At 45.8% G+C, this 15,972-nt stretch overlaps 1 long non-coding RNA gene across 2 annotated transcripts in view; it reads right to left on the reverse strand.

The window, feature by feature from the left end:
• Nucleotides 1–266: 266 nt before the first annotated feature.
• LOC140686267 (uncharacterized) overlaps nucleotides 267–15,972 on the reverse strand; it is a 29,683-nt gene continuing 13,977 nt past the window's right edge. For both annotated transcript variants that reach the window (XR_012059971.1, XR_012059972.1), the window contains 3 exons: nucleotides 10,070–10,173; nucleotides 6,760–6,829; nucleotides 267–515 (listed from right to left, as the gene is read on the reverse strand). This is a non-coding gene — a long non-coding RNA (uncharacterized lncRNA). The remainder of the gene's footprint in view (nucleotides 516–6,759; nucleotides 6,830–10,069; nucleotides 10,174–15,972) is intronic.

Below are 15,972 nucleotides of genomic sequence, written 5' to 3' on the forward strand. Positions count from 1 at the left end.
ATTTTAAGATGTGTTTTTAGCCTGGGAGTGACATGATTAGGTCTATGTTTTTAAAAAGATCGCTTTGGCTCTAAGTGAGGTAGTTTTACTTCAAAAGTTCTGCCTTATAGCTGAGAGTTTCCATATATAGAGAAGAGATCACAGGCTTTGCAATCAAATGGATGAGACACAGCCCCTTATTAGTTGTACGACAGAGAAAAAGTACATAACTCTCTTAACCTTACTTCCCTCATGTAAAAATGTGGATAACAATACTTTTTGCATGGAGTTTTCTGAAGAACTGACTGGAATTCTTGTAAAGTACCTGGTGTATAATGTACCTGGGAATAACACTGGTTTCTTACAACCCTCATCCTCAAAATAGTTTTGCCCTTTGAAAGAAAATCAGGGAAAGACATCACATGCTGGCATCCTCAGGGCTGATGTTGACGGGTTGTGAAATTGCCTTCAGACTTGAGACGTTCTGCACAATGTTGAGGGAGACTGTGGGTAGGCGCCAGCTCCTAGAGACAGCACTAGGAAAAAGAAGAAAGTAGTATGATCAGTTCTTGCTGGAAAAGACATGAATAATTTATGCACAGACAGCCTGTCGTCAGGGACTGGAACTGGAAGCCAACTATTCAACAAGATCTTTGTCAAAGACCAGCCCAAATCACTTTAGTTCCAGTAATAAAGTTTTCCAAGTATTTCGTTAGACTTCTCTCTTCCCTGGTGATTTTTGCTCTTGATTACATAGGATTAAAAATGTCAAGAACATTTTGTACCTTGTTTTTCTTCCTCCCTCCCTTCCTTCCTTTCTTCTTTTTTTTTCCTTTCTTCCTAACTTACATCTTAAACAATTAGCCTCTAATAAGGGTTGGATGTGTTTTACATTTTCCTATTATTTGAACTGAGTGACGGTTTGAGCAGAATCTGTGTTCCCAAGCCAGCCAGCATCGTGTTCCTCCCTCCCACACACACCCTTCTCTGCGTCCAATCATCTCTCATTAAGTGTCTCATTAAGTTTCACATTGCCTGAGTGTAACCCCTTTCCCTTTGGAAGCTGTCCTTAATGTTCATAGCAACCTACGTTCAGCTGGTTAGAATCACTGGGGAGACACACAGGGTAAACCTTCATTTGCTGAGACATTCTTTCATCCTATTAAATGGAAATAAACAGAGCACATACACACATGCATTCACACTCACACAATCTTGAGCGCCTACTATGTGCCTGGCAATACTGATAGTGAGCACACATCAGTGAATAAAACAACCAGAATCCCTGCAGTCATGGGGGAGATAAACACACACACCCAAGTGTGTGTATAATAATAAATAGTGATAAGTTCTATAAAGGAAATAAACAGGACACATTCATAGAGAGTAACTTCCTTCATAAAAGGAAGAAGCTTATTTAGCATGAGCCTCGAAGCATCTCTGAAGATACGAGTTTGCAGGTGAAGACAGGTTGGCCATGCAAAGAGCAAAGGGCCATGCAATCAGGACAGATGGAACAGCATGAGGGAAGGTCCTGAGACGAGAGCATTTTTGTGTGTGTTAGGAGTTGAAAGGAGATCAATGTGCTTGGCATCAAGCATCAGAGGAAAGACTGGTCCCAGATGATGTGGCAAAGTAATGAGAATCAGGACTGGATCTGAGGGCTTTGGGTAAGAAGTGTGAGTTCTATTTTGAGTGTGATGGGAAGACATTGGGATGGTTTGTGAAAAGACATGAAACAAACTGATTTTTATTTTAGAAAGATTTACTCTGGCTTAACTGTGGAACACAGATTGGAGATCAAGAGAGGATGTTGGAAGCCCGGGATGGAGGCTGTCACTATGACCAAGTAAGAGATGGTAGTGGCTTGAAAAGGATGGTGGAATTGCAACCAAAAAAACAAAAAAAAAGTGGATGTAGGATTAATATGCCAAGTTGCATTTCTATAAACTAACAACAAAAGAGCATAAGAGAGGATTAGGGAAGCAACCTCACTGACCATCACATTGAAGAGAATAGAATGTCTAGGAATGAACCTACCTAAGGAGGCAAAGGACCTATACTCTGAAGTTTATAGGACACTGATGAGGGGGGTTGAATATGATTCAAACAGATGGAGAGATGTACTATGTAGTTGGGTAGGAAAACTCAATATTGTTAAAATGGCCATATTACTCAAGGGAATGTACAAATTCAATGCAATCCCTATCAAATTACTGATGGCATTTTTCACAGAACTGGAACAAAATTTTTTAAATTTGTATGTAAACACAGAGAACCCCAAATAGCCACAGTAGTCTTGAGAAAGAATGAAGCTGGAGGAATCACACTCTATGACTTCAGACTATATGACAAAGCTGCAGTAGTCAAAAGAGTGTGGTACTGGCACAAAACCTAGATAAGGTAAGGACCTGGAAAGTCGTAAAACTGATACATGAACCAGTTGCCAAAACACAGCCTCCTTACTAAGCTTACTGAATTGAGACTGGAGGACAGAGTTTTGGATGAAGTAGAAGAGGCAGCTTTATTTCTTTGCTGGACAAAGGAGGTCAAGTGGGCTAATACTTCCAAGACTAGGAGCCTGCTGAGGAGGGGAGGTGTGGGCAGGGGGTGGTTTATAGCAAAAGTTCAAGGAACAGGCCTAGTTTCCATAGAGATCACAGACAGGGCAACATATTGTTGCACCTACACCTCCACCTCCTCCTCCTCCACCTCCTCCTTCTCCTCCTCCTCCACCTCCTCCTTCTCCTCCTCCTCCACCTACTCCTCCTCCACCTCCTCCTCCTCCAACTCCTCCTCCTCCAAGTCCTCTTCCAACTCCTCCTCCACATCCTCCTCCTTCACCTCCTCCACTTCCTACTCCCCCTCCTGCTCCAAGTCCTCTTCCAACTCCTGCTCCACCTCCTCCTCCACCTCCTCCTCCTCCACCTCCTCCACCGCCTCCACCTCGTCCACCGCCTCCTCCTCCACCTCCTAAACCTCCTCCACCTCCACCTCCTCCAAGTCCTCTTCCAACTCCTCCTCCTCCTCCTCCACCTTCTCCTCCTCCTCCTCCACCTCCTCCTCCTCCACCTCCTCCTCCACCTCCTCCTCCTCCTCCTCTTCCTCCTCCTCAACCTCCTCCAACTCCTCCTCCTCCAAGTCCCCTTCCAACTCCTCCTCCACCTCCACCTCCTCCTCCTCCTCCTCTTCCTCCTCCTCCTGAACCTCCTCCACTTCCACCTCCTTCAAGTCCACTTCCACCTCCTTCAAGTCCTCTTCCACCTCCACCTCCTCCTCCTCCTCATCCACCTCCTCCACCTCCTCCTCCACCTCCTCCTCCACCTCCTCCTCCTCCTCCTCGTCCTCCAACTCCACCTCCTCTTCCTCCTCCTCCACCTCCTCTTCCTCCTCCTCCACCTCCTCTTCCTCCTACTCCTCCTCCACCTCCTCCTCCTCCACCTCCTCCTCCTCCTCCTCCTCCTCCTCCTCCACCTCCTCCTCCTCCACCTCCTCCACCTCCTCCTCCTCCACCTCCTCCTCCTCCACCTCCTCCTCCTCCACCTCCTCCTCCTCCTCCACCTCCTCCTCCAACTCCTCGTCCTCCAACTCCACCTCCTCTTCCTCCTCCTCCACCTCCTACTCCTCCTCCACCTCCTCCTCCTCCACCTCCTCCTCCTCCACTTCCTCCTCCTCCTCCACTTCCTCCTCCTCCTCCAGCTCCTCCTCCTCCTCCACCTCCTCGTCCTCCACCTCTTTCTCCTCCTCCTCCACCTCCTCCTCCTCCAACTCCTCCTCCAACTCCTCCTCCTCCAACTCCTCCTCCTCCTCCACCTCCTCCTCCACCTCCTCCTCCACCTCCTCTTCCACCTCCTCTTCCACCTCCTCCTCCACCTCTACATTTCCTCCTCCCTTGCCACCTCCGCTTCCTCCTCCTCCTCCACCTCCTCCTCCACCTCCTCCACCTCCTCCACCTCCTCCTCCTCCTCCTCATCCTCCACCTCCTCCACATCCTCCACCTCCACATCCTCCACCTCCACATCCTCCTCCTCCTCCTCCTCCAACTCCTCCTCTACATTTCCTCCTCCCTTGCCACCTCCGCCTCCTCCTCCACTTCCTCCTCCTCCTCCACCTCCTCCACCTCATCCTCCTCCACCTCCTCCTCCTCCACCTCCTCCTCCACTTCCTCCATCTCCTCCTCCTCCTCCACCTCCTCCTACTTCTCCACCTCCTCCTCCTCCACCTCCTCCTCTACATTTCCTCCTCCACCTCCTCCTCTACATTTCCTCCTCCCTTGCCACCTCCACCTCCTCCTCCTCCTCCTCCTCCTCCTCCACCTCCTCCTCCTCCACTCCCTCCTCCTCCTCCACTCCCTCCTCCTCCTCCACCTCCTCCTCTACATTTCCTCCTCCCTTGACACCTCCACCTCCTCCTCCACCTCCTCCTCCACCTCCTCCTCCTCCTCCACCTCCTCCTCTACATTTCCTCCTTCCTTGCCACCTCTGCTTCCTCCTCCTCCTCCACCTCCTCCTCCTCCACCTCCTCCTCCACATCCTCCACCTCCACATCCTCCTCCTCCTCCACCTCCGCCTCTACCTCCTCCTCCTCCAAGTCCTCCTCTACATTTCCTCCTCCCTTGCCACCTCCGCCTCCTCCTCCACCTCCTCCTCCACCTCCTCCTCCTCCGCCTCCTCCTCCACCTCCTCCTCCACCTCCTCCTCCTCCTGCTCCTCCTTCACCTCCTCTTCCACCTCCTCCTCCTCCAACTCCTCCACCTCGTCCTCTACATTTCCTCCTCCCTTGCCACCTCCTCCTCCTCCTCCACCTCCACCTCCTCCACCTCCTCCTCCTCCTCCACCTCCTCCTCCAGATGCTTATGAGGTTGTTTCTGATCTCTCTCTGCCTAGCTCACTGGCTTTATCACAAGACTTGCTCTACCTGCAAAATTACACTGCCTCACGCACATGTGCTGATTCACACACGTACTCTTATCAGTGCTTCAGAGACGCTCGTGCGTTCCCCGTCGCTGGGGCTTCATTCGTGCTGGATTCTCTACCTGTACCACGTGCATCACCCTTTCCATCTCTTGGCTCCTACCTGCCTTTCCGAAGCAGCTTAAATAGTGTTTCCTCTGGTTCTTGTGTCATGAGCTCCCACAGCGGGCTGCACTTTCCCCAATCAAAGACATTATAAAATTTCGCAGTAGTTTCTTATTTTACATGAACCGTATTTTCCTGCTTGAGTCTAAGTTCTATCCGGGCAAGTGTGGGGCTTCTCCTGTTTGAGGATCATTGACATTAGTCACCTGCTATTGTACCGCTTGTGAAAACGTCAATGAAAGATTTAGGCTGGTACAAATACTGGATAAACTTGCTTTTATCATACCCAGAGGGAATGTACTTGAAGTTCCACTCTAACAATTAGTAACCTGGCCACAAAGACCTTGCTGACATAGCTTTGGGTGTCCTCTGTTACCCTCTAACGATATGGCCTTCAAGGCAGACTTTTTCATTCCGTCACTCACCTCCCTGCCCTCACCATGCCTTGTTGCCTTTACCAACTACACTATATACGTATAAATGTATTTTTGGTGACAGGTAATTATTGAAGCCATCATAAACCTCAATGAACATACCTTGTTACATGCTCATACGACAATACCCTCTGAAAAAAACACAAGCAAACCTATAAATCCTAAACCTGGCACAGGTGTTTTCTGTGACCAGGGCAAGAACTACGCACAGCAAAATCACATCCTCATAACAGGCCTGTGGGCACAGGATTGAATTACAGGAACAATTTAGACTGTTGCAGGCTGAGAAGAGAGTTCAAACTGAATACACTGTGAGTCCCTTAATGAACATACTGGCTATTGCCCAAGAATGCAGCCTAGGACATGGGAACACATAAACTAAAGGCACAAGTGACCAGTGGACGGGCTCGTGAAGCTGTTATGTTATGTTACTGTTTCAAATTGACAGCACTGATTTCTCAACAGTAGTCCGTCTGAATGGGAGAACAAAACACATACATCCAACTGCTACTACAGGAAATGCCATGCTTTCACCCGAAGTCCACAAAAGAAATTTTCAAGCAAAGTTAAAAAAAAAAAAAGGCACTGTCCTGAGAAAGAGAAATAAGATGACTTAAAAGCAAGGGAAGGGGGAGGGTATAGCTCAGTGGTAGAACGTGTGCTTAGCATGCACGAGGTCCTGGGCTTAATGCCCAGTACTTCCATTAAATAATAAATACATAAATAAACCTAACTACCCCCCCAAAAAAACACAAGTTAAAGGGAAAGTAAGAGTGAAGGGATCTGAGAAATATCCAATAAAGCATTGAACCAAATGAACTTACGAGGCCCTTTTAATTCTTAAGTTCTAGAAGTCACTAATTTATATTTTCTCTTTAAGAAACCACAAATTCACCCTTGTCCAGGGATTTAGGGTTAAGATATAAGTAATTCAAGTAGAAATGCCCATCTTCACATCATTTCACACCTCTCTGGGAAAAGGGTGGGGGTGGGTGAACAGAAAGATTATCCAGAAGAAGAAATACAGCAGAAGCCACATGGAAGGACACAGTTAAATGTGCAGCTTTTCCACAATGGAGAGAGTAGCCAGTACAAGTTGTGGCATGTTGTAATTCATGTATTTTTTTCTTTTGAGTCTCTCTTTAATGGACATGTCATAACTTCAGAAAGAAAAGCTACATCTCATCTCTACAGACAAAATATTAACAGTCACAGAGATTTAAAAGGAAATAAGGTGAAGTAACTAAAATTATGAAGCCATTTCTTACCATTGATGTCACCACCAAGGCTGGAGAAAACCCCATCGTAAGATAGAAAAAGAGCTCAACCACCTTGTACCTGCAGAACAGAAACACCATTAATTTAACTTCTCTATTCCCTACAGACCATTTCCTTACCAGTTGTTCCCTTTTTTCTTTTGGAAAGACAAATGTAAACTCTTAACTATTCAAAGAAAATGTATTTTTCCAGTAGGAGACCATTAGGCTTCCTAACTGAAATACTGTCACTGAGTAACAATGAACTAGCAGGGATGGTTGACTGTATTAAAATGCTAGTCTGGAGTCAACTGAGATGGGAACAAAACTGAGTTCATTGAGTTTGGCACCATGGAGATGACTGGTAACACAGACCAGAAAATTGTGCTGCGTAGGCTGGAGATGAAACTCAGATTGCAGTGAGGGAAGAGTGAGTCAGAAATGAATACATGAACACTAAATGTCTAGCTAGACAGCTCTTAAAGAAATGAAAAAGTACAGAAAAATTGAGCAGCAGCTGGAAGGTAATGAGAGTTCAAGGGAGTGTTGTTTTTTTAATGGGAGGTGCTAGAGATTGTTTAGTATAAGTTGAAGGAAATAATTTAATATAAAGAGAGTGACTTATGATCTGAGAGAGGGGAAAATACCACATGATCAAGTGTTTGAGGGGGAGACCCAGTGCTTGTTGGGAAATCAGCCTTTGGGATGAGGAGGGGTACCAGGGTGGTAACTGACAGAAGGAGATGAGGATGCAGCCGGATCTGTGGATTTTCTGGTGGGAATATGAGGGAGTTCCCATAGGATGGGGTCTTTCAGTGAAACTGGATACAGGCTCCTGAGCTGGGAGTGACGGAATCTCAAGGCTCAGGGATAACATCTGAAGGCAGGCATGAAAGCAGGAGAGCTGTACAGTGTCTGTTTAAGATTTGAGGTCAGGTTTCTAGAGCAAAAGCAGTCTTCCTGATCATGTGGACACAAGAACAGGGGTGGGCTTGCTAAGAATTCCAAAGTGAAGTAGGCAACGGTGTGCACCAAGAATATGTCCAAAATGACTACCTTGGAGTCACCTCCCTCCCTAGTCTGAGAAAAGCAGTTCTCTTCTCTGCTCCAGTTTCTGGGAAGGGGCCTTGAAAGAGCAAGAAGGGCAAAAGTCTCATGCAGTGCACTTAATCCTGGTGACCTAAAGTGAGAGCTTGTGAACAGCTCGTATGGAGAGCTTGTGGGCAGTTGGACTTGACCGTGAGTGGAGGATACAGAATAGGTCTTTTTACATAGGTCTCCAGCACTTTCTAAAACTGATCTGAATAACATAAAATAGAAGATTTAAAAAACAAGCTGGGACTAGATATGTATCATTCTGAAAGTGAATTACTGAGGATAACTAAACTTAACTGCAGCAGTGATTAAACTAATGCATCTAACAGAAAACTGATTTCCTGAATGTTCGCCAGTGGCTCAAGTCTATAGCAAGAATCTTCAACCCTGCCTGCACAGTTTTATGCCTATTTTTCAGACAAGAGCGTCAAGATTTAAATAAGTTAAATCATTTGCTTTAGATCACACAGTAAATAAGTTACGATTGTGCCCCAGGTCTACGTGGCTGCAGCTGCTAAGCACTGTGTTCTGAGATTTATGATAGTCAAGAAATATTTCTTGAGCACATTGGCAATGTAATATGCTAAACACTGAGGGTAAGAGACGTCTCAGTCAGACATAATATGTACCCTTGAAGACTTTGAGGTTTACTAGGAAAACTAATCCTCTATGATGCGTGGCAGATAATGGACTCAAGAATGGGGAAGGCACCTTTTGGAAGATTCCCTGGAGGGTGCCGCAGCGAAAGTGGGCTTTGGAAAACGGGGAAGATGTGGCCACACTCAAGCCAAGAGGATCCAAATAGAGAAGAAAGAGGCAAGTATTCCAGTTGGCAGACAGAATAGGAACAAAAACAAAGAGGCGGCAAAGACAAGGAATTTTTTTCAAAAAGTTAAAAAGCCAATTTGATTGGATAGAGAGTGTCTGTATGGATGTAGAGAGAAACCATGTTGACAAAATACAATGAAGATGTTAAGTGGTATGAATAATAATTACAGTTAGTATTTGTCAGGCACTTAATATGTCCCAAGCACTGTCCTTGGGGCTTAAATTCATTACCTCACTGAAAACTTCTAACTAAACTTTGAGATTAATATTATCTTTACCCGCCATGTTACAGATGGATAAACTGAGGTTTAGACAAGTAATTTGTCTAAGGTCACATGGGCAGTCGTGATGAAGCTGAGATTCAAAGCCAAACTTATCCTATTCATGGAACCCATGTTCTTATTCATGGAACTTTACAGTCACCCAGCAAACACTGCAATTAACACCAAATGGACTCTGCTTCAGAGCCACAGTTTTAAATCTCTGGTAACATTGCCTTTCTCCCCTGATTTATATTGGCCTGTTGTCATTTGCTACAAGCTTTCAGAAGACTATGGGGGAGGAGATGGCCCTAATTTCATTCCAGTGGAGAAAGAAAAAAAAAAGAAAAGTGAATCAACTTACTCTCTACTGAAAGTTACCTCGATTTCCCAAACACAACTATAAGAAGTTTAGATCTTCACATTCTGGTGCAAGAGGATGGACTCATCATCCATCCTTAAACTTACACTGGTAGGGTGGTTAAGGAGGTTGTTCCCTGAGGCTCTGGATAATATATCACTTGAGGTGCCTTCCATGCTGGCTTTTATACAGGGTTTCTGACTTACGGTGACCATACATTCATATATGTCAATTATATGGCCAACCTACTGAAGTTGGAGGTTGGAACAGCTCCCAGCAACATCACTCTGGGTGAGGTTCTGTCTTACAAGGAGTTGCAAGTGCGAGTCCAGATCACTGAACTCCAGTTCTGCTCCTTTACAGTCTGGCAGAATTAATAATGTCTCAGGGATGCGGACGCTACCCATTAAGCCAAGGGACTGCTGGGGTTCTCAGCTACTCCACAGACAATGACATCAGGTGCTCTTCTTGGCATTTGAGGGGATGAGCTCAGGGTGAGAGAAGAGGAGAGGCTGTCCTCATCCATGAAGTCAACAGTTTTGGGAATGGGAGGATGCGGGCTAAGAACTTTTAGTCTCAGGAGATCCCACTGAGATCAGTCATAGTGAGTCATGTGCAGGGAGACACAGATTGTGCCCTGGGGTTGGGAGGCTCTTTAATGAAGCATCACGAAGCCTCCTTCCTCCATGTATCTCGTTGGAAGAGTTATTTGTACCCACTGGAGTTTTCCACTAACAAAAAGTGTATAAAATATCACCTACCTTGGGTGACTGCTTACCTTGGCACACTTTGATTACTGGTGGCTTGGAGGCTATTACTTTCTCACAGAATTTATTCACATTTGTTGAGTACATGGTAGTGGCTGAGCCACTGGGCTCAGGACTGAGTGGGAAAAACAGAATCCAGAGTAAGATAACGCTGTTCTGTCTCGTAAAGCTCATTCTCCATCTCACCATCCAGTACAATACACCACTTAAGCAAATATTTTTAAATACCCTAAACAATACTGTATATTGTTTGTAGAAACGTTGCTATACAATAAAGGCACAAAAATATGCATGGGAATGATGCAACAACTCTTGAATACCGGTTAAACTTCAGGAGGGTGGGAGGGAAGGAAAGGGTTGGGCCTGGCTTTTAGCTGTATCGGGAGCTTTTTATTTAAGCGAGAGAGAAAGAGAACGGGCTGAAACAAAAGTGGCAACATTTCAACATCTAAGTCTAAAAATGTTATCACTGATATTATTTTCTGTATCAGTGATTTTTTTTTTCAGGGAGTAAAAGAAAAATCTCCAAGTACGGTCTGACTGTTTCACCTAAACGGAACCCTCTGTATAATTTGAAGTTGCCTATGTTGCTCTAATACAAACCTCTCCATCCACTGACACACATGCTCCTGGTGAGAGCTGTTGTTTTTGTAAACCAAGGAAGGTACCAGATTCTTATCTGGGTGACTCTGGCATAGAAATAAATAGCATGGCCAAAGCAGGACCAACCACCACATGGCTGTTGCTCAGGGGAAGCAGGATTTGAGAGCCAGGTTGATTTGAAGGACCTACTTCTTGAGAAATGCATAGAAAATTGAGGAGGACTTTGGGATTCCACTGGACAGGGCATACGAGAGAGTGGAGTTGAGGTGATCTTCTCTAAAGTTTAAGGGCAGGAAGGTGTCAGAGGACTCTGCGTGAAAGCAGTTCTCACCCTGGTGAGGGAGGAATTCATAAGCCTTTCAATCGCAGTCATCATGATGACTCTAGGGAAAAACGGGGGGAAATGGAGAAGTGTGTGTGGGGAGAGGAAACTCAAGGGAGACAGAAAAAAGGATACAAGTAGAAGAAAGTGCATGTGAGAGGAACTTGAAGAAGGCATGGTGGTGGGGGCTCCCTGGCTCTCACTGAGTGACACCTGAGCAAGAAGCAGGTCACCCAGTCTGTCCTTACTGGCTGAGAACAGTCCCCGGTCCTGGTGTACCTTGTGGGTCAGTAGAGGACGCTCAGTATTCTGAGTCCTGAGGGGGAAGGTGCTGGAGTGTGGCTGCTGGGCTCATCCACATGTCCTGCTTTATCCTGCCTTTCAAACTGTGGCCTGCCAGGACCCTCACAAGGAATCCTACTTGCAAACACAGTGGCCACTTCTGCCAAGTTGCTGACTTTTGGCTGCAAAATGGACTGAGGCCTGCTGTCCCTTGAACAATGCAGGCAGAAGGCGGTAATCCAGAAAAGGCAGAGTTAGTGGAGTAATATTTCGCCATCTGCTGCAGGCACTGACTGAACTTTCATCTTTTTGTTTTCTAGGTCTGGTCTGAGCTAGGGTCAGTCATGTAGCAGCTTATTTTCTTGACAGCCGAAGAACTGAGGCAGCAGTAGATGGGGTGAAGGGTGAAATGTTGAGGGAGGGGGCGGGGCCAGGGAGGAGAAGCAAAACAGGTTTCTTGGAAGTGAAACTGCTTCTAATAAAGAACAGCCTGATGTGATAAGAGCAAAGCAATAAAAAACAGACTGCTCACATTTCCCTGCAAGTGGACAGCCAAACAGCAACTGGATTTTGACTGTTTCCAGATCATTGACTTGACCCAAGTCCTTCCCCAGGCCCTGGGTGGGGAATAGGGTGGGGGAAATCTTTCTTCAAAGGCTCCCCACTGACTCTAACGTGAAGGGTGGGCAGCCTTGGAAACAGGGAACCCCCCTTCTTCCTCCACCTCCCAACCCTGATGGTTCACATCAACACTACAATTAAACGGGTGCCAAGTCCCCTCACTCAGCCCCCTCCTCCTTCCAAAAATCCCCCTCACCTGCCCGCCCCACTCCAGATGCTTCACTAAGTCATCCACATACTTGCCGTCCCTGCCCTCGCTGTGTGGAGGTCTGGTCTAATTCTAAGAGGCAGCAGGTAAGTGGAATCCAATCCGCTCAGCGCACGAGGAGAGGACTTCATTTGATGGCCCTTGGTCAGAGGAGTCCATGGTGGGGATTGCTATTGGATCAAACAGGCTCTCACTCCCTCCTAACCCTTTGTTTTGGCTGGTCTTCTCCTAAGCAGGATCCCCAGAGCTTTCTGAAGCTTGTACCAAAACACAGTCGGACTTTTTTGCACCGTCCAAAGACTGCAGTTTCTGAAACCTGGCAGGAGCCGTCTGTTTCTTTGGCAGCTGGACAAGGGAAAAGGCAAGTCTCTAAGAAGAAAAAGTGGGACCTTGACACTAAGCTCAGTGGATCTGGAGGAATAGGCCCAGTGTCAGCCCAGAGTCTTCATTTCCTCCTGAGTCTCACAGGGGCAATGCCCAGGCGGAGATCTCTGTGCAAAGGCAAGGCTGAGCATCCGACATCCCAGCCAAAACTGGGCTGGGGGGTGGGGAATAAGAAATAAGAAAGGGCAGTTATGTAACTTTCCCACATATTGGCTGGAGCCGGCTCTGGGCACTGGTCCCACCATGAGCTCCCCTCTCTTGATCCAAATGGGCTCTGGGTTTCCGGGTCCTGGAGGCAACTTGGTAGAACCCGATCTCTCCTTTGCTTTTAGTTGTTGTGGAGCCCAGCACAACGGCATTGATTGAGTTCAGACTATGGGGAAAGGGGTGCCTGCCTAAGAGGAGCTGAGTGCTGTGACTGGCTGTTGCAAGAACTGAAGACATGACTTTCAAGGTGTAGAGACAACTGCAAATGAACAGTGAAAGCAGGGTACAAAGTAGTCTATTTATCTGACACTTTAGAGAAATGTTATACAAAATGCTATATCCGTTGAAATTTAAGCTCTGTTAGGGCAGGGATTTTGCTCTGTCTTATTTCCTGTTGCATCATACATGCAGAATACTGCCTAAGCATACTGCCCATATGAGATACTCAACAAAATTCTGTTGAATCAATACATCTATTCAAAAGGCACCAAACCTTTTATTTCCAGTACCAGTTAGAGATCTTTGCTAAATTCTTAACAATTTTTACTGGTACCCTAAAGATCAGAGACAAAACTTAAATTTTGCTTGGTGACTCAGGACAGATTCCAACCCAATTACACCCTTATGAGAAGAGACAAGCTTTCATCAGGTCCAGTTGGGATATGTGTCTGCTGCTGTTTGCCCCTTCTGCTAAGTGGGCCACAGATTACTTTGAATTCTATTACCATATTTGTATTGTTTTTCTCTAATCTCCTTGAAGGGTAAATTGTGGTTTTAATATTCTTTTTTTTAATTCTTTGGGGATCTACCTATTGCCTTCTGAGTTTTTTTAGGGGGAGGAAGTTGGGGTAGGAAGGTAATTAGGTTTATTTATTTTTCATGGCAGTACTAGGGATTGGACCCAGGACCTCAAGCATGCTAGTCAGACAGTCTATCACTGAGCTTTACCCTCCCCCACCCCCTGAGTTCTAATTTGCTGCTTTGAAACTGTGACTGGAATGGCCTGCTCTAGTGGGAGAAAATACAGGTCTTGAAAGTCTGGGTTTGGTGTCACCTCTTAACTCTGTATGTGCAACTGGACAAGCTGATTAACCCCTGTGTGGCTCAGTGTCCTCCTCTTTAAAATCGGAATCAAAATACTTCCTGGTTATTGTGAGAACTCAACAAAATAACACATATCAGTCGGATGCCAAGGAACTCACAAGCCTATGAAAACAAAGTATGATTTTTAATGACCATATCTCTCCATGTCCCACCCCAGGACTCAGCACATCTTAACGGAACCCCAGTTCTGCTATAGAGTTCCCAAAGGAGTGTCACTCCTGTGTGTTTTTGTCCTCTGCTCCCACCCTTGCCTGGTATGTGTGCTTATCTCAGAATGAAGCGTCAACATTGCTGTGGCTGCTCAGGAGAGGTCCAGAGTGCACACCTGCCTTCTTAGGGGTGGGGGGTGCTGGTGCACTGCTCCGGTCTGCGTAGAAGGAAGCTGGGCGGGACTACAGCCCCCGGGGTGCAAAGTAGCCCTACCTGTGTTCAGAGTCTCACAAGGATTACCCAGCATGCTTCAGGCAGATTCTGGGCATCATATCTTGTCTAGAATGTCACTGTCAGGAAAGCACAACTGCATCAACATCTGGCCCTCTTGTCCCCATCCCGGGTGCCGTCCTCCCAGCCAGCGGGGCTGGGTGGGAACTGCACCATCCTGCCAACTCCACTCACATCCACTCTCTCCCTGGGTCCTCCTGCCTGGAACCAAACTTTTTTTTTTTTTAATCTGAGTTCCAAAACCCGATGCCTGGGGTAGAAGGAGAGAACTGTGAGTGAGACCAGAGTAGTCAGTTCTGATGCAAAATAAATATCTGAACTGATAATGTGTCTTCTCGTTCTCTTAGTGACAATCTTATAAGAAAACTGTAGAGAGGCGTTATGTACAAACGTATAAGTAGCTTTTATTTTTAACAGCTGCAAAAAGAAATCTGATGAAAAACTCCTAACAGGCATTATTGTTACCCTATCTTGGTAGTGTGATTAGCATTATAGTACCTCAGGTAACTCACTCGGAGCGCCGTTTGCCCTGCCCTCGCTTCTTTTCTCCTCATAATTAGAGTTGATAACTTTGCCTCCAAATCCGAGGTACTGTATATAGCTCTTGCTATTGGATATTTAGTGTTTGGTAGAATTTGGGATGGAAACGCAGAAGAAGGCTGTTTATTCCTGTCCAGGAGTCCCAAGTTCCCTGACTTTATGAATTTTCCACTTAGGAGGAAACAGGCTTTTTCCCACGTGGGTTCTTAGACAGCTGGTATCAGTTTTAAGGGCTCAGCTTCATGACTGCTGGGTTGTGTTTTTCCCCTCCAGACAGTGGCTGTGGTGGGCTTGAACAAACACCAAATGAACTTAAAATCCCATGAGATAAGAGGGACTTAGGCACTTCAAACCGTCAGCACAAAGAGCTTAATCTCAAGAGCTGGAAGCCTGGGTTTGGGGGCTTGAGGCTGGAGAATGACTTAAGCTGAGATGCGTGACAGTCATGGTTTTTCTCAAGTGAGCCTCTTATGAAACCATGAATGTGAGATGAAGATAAAGAACAGATTCAGACATCACAGGCTGGAGTAATTCAACAGGCTTACGAGGACATGGGAAATGAAGGGATTGATAGGGTACATTTTGTTGTTGTTCGTGTCAGCTAACTTGACTTAAGGTTAAATGATCAGACCTTCAGTGGTTTTGAACACCAACATACTGCCTTACACTGCTGAGATATTTTGGTTTTCATTATTTTGCATTGGATCCACCCTGTAAATATTCCTAAACATACATTTCAATCACTGTTTTTTTCTACTCTCTTCGCTGCTCAGTACAATCTTTCAAATTGCTGCCAGGACCATAAGTAAACAACTTTTTAATAAATTGAAGCTGGTGTTTTTTTTTTTTAACAAAAAGCCATAGAACTTGGTCGTGTTTTCCATAATAAAATGATTTGCTGAAACAAAGTAATTCCAAAAACAAAAACAAAAACAAAAAACAACTCACAGGCACCAAAAAAGCTGCTTAAAATGGTCTGTTAAAGACTTTTTTTTTGTAATGGAAGATAATTAAGAAAAGTTTTGCACACCTGTAAATTAAGGGGTAAACAATGTCAGCCTTGAGTAGCAGACAGGATTCATTTCAGTATTCGTGTAATGATGATTTGAGGAAGAGCAATTAGTGGCATGCTGTTAAAGGAACTACAGTGTCAGACCTTTTCACTGTGTCATGTTGCAGGGGGTCCCCATTGCTCTGCAACT

Source organism: Vicugna pacos, chromosome 16 (assembly GCF_048564905.1).
Source record: "Vicugna pacos chromosome 16, VicPac4, whole genome shotgun sequence".
Classification (NCBI taxonomy): domain Eukaryota; kingdom Metazoa; phylum Chordata; class Mammalia; order Artiodactyla; family Camelidae; genus Vicugna; species Vicugna pacos.